At 31.1% G+C, this 5,679-nt stretch overlaps 1 non-coding gene across 1 annotated transcript; it reads right to left on the bottom strand.

The window, feature by feature from the left end:
* Positions 1–4,267: 4,267 nt before the first annotated feature.
* On the bottom strand, positions 4,268–4,374 carry LOC121214131 (small nucleolar RNA R71). The gene has a single exon (XR_005909718.1). It is a non-coding gene; the product is annotated as a small nucleolar RNA R71 (small nucleolar RNA).
* Between the last annotated feature and the right edge of the window lie 1,305 nt (positions 4,375–5,679).

The following is a 5,679-nucleotide window of genomic DNA, read 5'->3' as shown; positions in this document are numbered from 1 at the left end:
TCCAAGCTCGATTGTAAGTCCGTTCTAGCCTTGTTTTTAATGATTCACGTTTTTGAATTCCTTGTAACATGATTTATTTATTTTTACCATTTATTTGAGATATGATGAAGGTATAGGTTTTGAACCATGTTAGAAATTTGTGTATTTTGATGGTTAATAGTAGAGTATGCATGTTTATGTTTGGAGAAACAACTTTTACTAAGTGATTTTCGGTGAGAATGCATAAAAGGACTAGTTTGTAAAAAGATTGTAAAATGTGTGTGAATAAGTGAAAATTGTGGACTTCTATAGTTATGAAAATGGTTTGGCTAGGCTTGAAATGAAAAGAAATTGAATAAAATTATTTTACAAGCCTAGGGGCAAAATCGTAATTTTGTAAAACTTTAGGGGCAAAAAGATAATTTTGCCAAAGTGTGATTTTTGGACTAAATTAAATAATGTGAGTGTTAAATAAGTTAAATGTATTGTTATAAGTCAAGAAAGACGAGAAACTGAAATTGATCGATAAAAAGAAAAGTGAGAAAAAGTGAAAAATTCTCGAATGAATCTTTGGAATAAAAAGGGATGCGAATGAAGTGACAGAAATGATCACATGTGTGGCACGGAATGTGTGTAGGCCACTATGTAAAAGTGAAAGTCATGATCACATGTGTAGTACTATGTGCAGGCTACTACGTGTACCAGAATGATAGGTCGCATGTGTAGTACTATGTGCAGGCTACTATGCGTACCGGATAGTTTCGATCACATGTGTAGTACTATGTGCAGACTACTACGTGTATCAGATGGTAATGGTCACATGTGTAGTACTATGTGCAGGCTACTATGTGAACTGAACATCATTGATTAGTAAGCTGGTTACTATGTGCTGATTCCACCAGACATCATTAATTAATAATAAGGTGGTTGCTATGTGCTGAATCCACCGAGTATCTGTTATTATTCTGAAGTGTTCATCGAGGAATTGACTAAGTGTAATTGAATAATGAATATAGGTGTGGAATTGAATTGAATATCGACTTAGAAATGGAAAAGTGAATTTTGAATTGAATTGTGATTGAAAGTGAAAAAGTGAAATTATGAAAGAGTACATTTAGCAACAAAACAGTTTAGACAGCAACAGTTTTGTGACTTTGAAAAATCACCAAAAATGGTGGAAATTGAATTAGAGGATGAAAAAAATATGAAATTAAATATTATTGAGTCTAGTTTCTCATAGAAGAAATGGTGTAATCAATAGAATTGTAAATTATGAGAAATAATAAATTTTGTGAGACAAGGTCAGAATGAATTCGGGTTCCCCTGTTCTGACTTTGGAAAATCATTAAACATTGTAAAAAAATTATTATGAGTTATAATTTATATCATTATAATCCTTAATAAGTCTATTTTAAAAATGAACAAACGAGAACATCATCTGAATCCTGTACAAGGAGATAATTAATTTTTAGTGAAGAAGGGTCAAAACTGTCAGATAGCAGAACATGGATGAATTTAAAGAATAAACTGTACTTATTGGCTAAACCAAAAATTATGGAAATTTTATGGTAAGAATATATGTGAGTCTAGTTTCAGATAAAATTTATGGATCTCAATTCGGAGTTTTGTAGCATAAGATATAATTAATTCAGTGACTATAACTCAAGTGAACAACTTGTTATCTGTAAACAAGTAAATAGTGGTAATATATATATATCAAGGATGTGGAATGGAGTGGAGGATGAGGAAAAATAATATATGTGAATATTTGGCTAATATGAGTTTATTTTAAAATAGCTAATTTACATGTTTTAGGTTCAGGGTCTAAATTGAATAAAAGTAAAATTTTAAGGGTAATTTTGTAAAAATGTCAAAAATGACCAAATTGCATGAAATGAATTGTTTTATCATTTAAATTAATAAATTGAATGAAATATTAATTTAGATCAAGATTTGGGTGGAAATTCAAGAAAAAATGAAAAATTACCAATATGTCCATGAATTTTGATATTTCTACAATTTAGCTCGATAAGTTCGTGTAACTTGAATTATATTCTTAGATGCTTGAAATGTATGTTATTGATGAAACATTGATATATTTGATAAAAAGAAAAAAAATCCAGGTTAAATGGAAGGAAAATTCGATGGATCTCTGAAAAGGAATTGACGGTAAAAAGGATCTAGCCTGGACGGGTGATCCAATCCTGATATATCCCTCCCGAAGAATATGTGTGAAAAAGATATAGCCCGGACGGATGATTTTGATTTAGCCCTCCCGAAGAATATGTGGAAAATGGATTTAGCCTGGACAGGTAATCCGAATTAGGGCATGAATTTAGCCTGGACTGGTAATTCATATCCAAGCTCATTAGAGTAATTGCCATTGCAGGGGATTTAGCTTGGACTGGTAATCCCGCTGTAAGAAATGAGGTTCGCGGGAGTGTGCTCTCTGAACTGAAAAATGTGCGCACATGAAGATGAATTGACGGACCTGAATTTGTACACTAAAGTGTACCCTTGAAAATCCATCGAAATTTCGAGAAATTCAACGAGATAAAAATAGAAAATGATAGGTACAGGAAATCATGAAATTAAACTTGAAATACATAGAAATGATAATTATTTGATATACTAAAATATGACATGGAAAATACATTTATGTGAAACTTGCTTGATAATTATGCATATTCAAGATTATGAACTGCTACTGGAATAAATATACATTGAACTTATAAAAAAATTATGGTACATGAAATATTGTCATAATGAATTGAATAATTTATATTTAAGAAGAAACAACAAGAGAATGATATATATCATGACATGTAAATATGAGACTATCTTTGATACGTTGATACAAGGAAAATTATGTATATTAAGACGAGTAATAAATTTAAGTGAAACATGGCGAGAAAATAAGTTTGCTAGTATTAAAGTACGCTAACCAATGTTGTTGCTTGAAGTTTAGGCAAGTGCCAAATTACTATTGAATGGTAATATGTTTAATTATAAGGTGCATTGGAATGGTAAGTTCTTAGATGAAAATATAATTGAGCTTATGAAAGAGTGGAAAGGTTTCAGTTATGTAATTTCTTATGAAAAGATTTGTTATGTGATACGCCCGTATGAACCCTGTACCTAATTCGGAAATAAAAAAATTTAAAATCTATATATATATTTAGGATTCTGCAAAAAATTCCCTATGATTCCGATTTAATCCCAGTAGGTTCCTAATAAATGTTTTGGGCTTCGAGAGCTCAATAGAGGGACGTTATGATTATTTTCAGAATATGAATAGTAAATGATTCATAATTATTGAAAATGTTTAGTAAACTCCGGTAATTCCTCGTGCCCTATTCCAACAACGGATACGGGTAGGGGGTGTTACATATTTCATAGTCCCTATGGGTACGATAACTCGACATTTACTTGTCACTTTATTACTTGTTGTGATTGTGTACACTTGCACACTTCTGTCATTCCAAGTTTTTGGCGCCGTTGTCGGGGACTATTTTAAAAGTCACTATTTGTGAATTTGTTAATTTTTCATTTTGTTTAAATTTTTTCTGTTCAATTTTAACTTAGCTAATTTTTCAATGTTTGTTGTTCCAAGTTTTTGGCGCCGTTGTCGGGGACAGTTTTAAAAGTCATTATTTGTGAATTTTTTAATTTTGCATTTTGGTTAAATTTTTTCTGTTCAATTTTAACTTAGCTAATTTTTCTATGTTTTTTTCAAGTGTTTATAAGTACGGATCGAATTATCAATTTACTCCCCGTAGATCCTGAAATTGAAAGAACTTTTCGACAAAGAAGAAAACAAGCAGCTCAAATAAGGACCGAAGAGATGAACTTTGAAAATTTGAATCAAGGAAACGAATCAAACCCTGCTCAAAATCCTATCCATATTACTGAGGATAGGGATAGAGCTCTAAGACAGTATGTCATGCTAGTGTTTCATGAGCTTAATTCGGGTATTAGGAAACCTAAAATTGAGGCACAACAATTCGAGCTAAAACCAGTCATGTTCCAGATGCTTTAAACAGTGGGTGAATTTAGTGGAATGCCTACCGAAGATCCTTACTTTCACTTAGGATTATTTATGGAGGTGAGTGATTCTTTCAAATTAGCCGGAGTACCTGAAGATGCAATATGATTAAAGTTGTTCCCATGTTTACTATGGGACAAAGGTCGAGCTTGGTTGAACTCATTGCCACCAAATTCCATTACCATATGGCAAGAGTTAGCAAAAAGATTCGTTATGAAGTACTTCCCACCTAGCAAGAATGCTAAGTTGAGGAACGAGATTACTATGTTCCAATAATTGGATGAAAAGTCCTTATATGAGGCATGGTAAAGGTTTAAAGAACTATTACGAAGATGCCCTCATCACGAAATCCCTCATTGCATCTAATTAGAGACGTTCTATAACGGTCTCAATGCTCACACAAGGATAGTAGTGGATACTTCTGCTAATGGTGCTCTCCTTTCTAATTCTTACAATGAGGCTTATGAAATCATTGAGAAGATTTCCTGCAACAGTTATCAATGGCCAATCAATTGAGCAGCATTAAGAAGATGAGTCTATAACAGCCCATTTTCAGTAAAATCAAAATAACGGTTTTGGGACCACAAATCTAACGAGAAAATTTTTATTTTATTATTATTTTAATGTCTATAGTATGTTAGTAGTGTCTATAAAAGTTTCGTTAAGAAATTTTGACGTTTGCATGCTTAATTAAGTAAAAAGGACTAAATCGTTAAAGGTGTAAAAGTAAAGTTCTAGTAGTTAAAGGTATCTAATAGCTATGAAAATTTAATGTAAGAGGACTTAGATGATAATTAGACCATTATTATTGGACACTTATGGACATAAAATGAAATGATTTTAAGGTTGATTAATAAGGTTAATTTAGTAAATTAATAAATATGTTATGTAAATTAAGGAAAAAAAAGATATCATCTTTAGTTTCATCTTCTTCCACCAAAAAAAAAAAAGAAAGCAACTCCATGGAAGCTTGCTAGGTTTGGCTAGATACATCTCTTGCATGTAAGTGATATTATGTCCCTTTTTAATGATTTTCATATTTTTGGGATCGTTGTAGCTTAATTTAGCTAGCCCAGGGACTAATTTGAAAAAAATTAAAGGTTTAGGGTTTTCCATGAGCATTTTTTCATCATTCTTAAAATTTAATGAAAGAGTATGAGTCCTTGTTGTTAAATAAACAAGTTTTATAAACTGAGTTTTGATGAAATTATCATTTAGGCAGTTATTTGTTAAAGTAGTAAAATATCATGGTAAAATTGTGAAATGATGATTTGTATGGGTTGATATAAGTCCCTAGGTAATTCGGCTAGCATGAACTGTGGATGAAATTGCATAAATTTCAATTTATGAGCTTATGGACTAAATTGTAAAGAAGTTAAAATATTAGAGGCAAAATATAATTTTGCAAAAGTATGAATTTTGGATTTAATTTAATAATAAAATTATTAAATGGATTGAATTTATATATTTAGATCAATATAGACCTCGTATGGAGTTAGATAGGGGAAAAGCGAAAGCTTCGTATTGTTGATCTCGTTTCTATGTCTTTGTTATCGAGTTAAGTTCGTATGATTATATATTATTTTAATTCTATTTATTGATCTATATGTTAATGTGCTAATTGCTATGTAAGTGAATGATGTAAATCCAATGAT

Source organism: Gossypium hirsutum, chromosome D01 (assembly GCF_007990345.1).
Source record: "Gossypium hirsutum isolate 1008001.06 chromosome D01, Gossypium_hirsutum_v2.1, whole genome shotgun sequence".
In the NCBI taxonomy this organism is placed as follows: Eukaryota; Viridiplantae; Streptophyta; class Magnoliopsida; order Malvales; family Malvaceae; genus Gossypium; species Gossypium hirsutum.
Note: the sequence above shows the minus strand (reverse complement) of the source record. Positions and strands in the feature narration are given on the sequence as shown.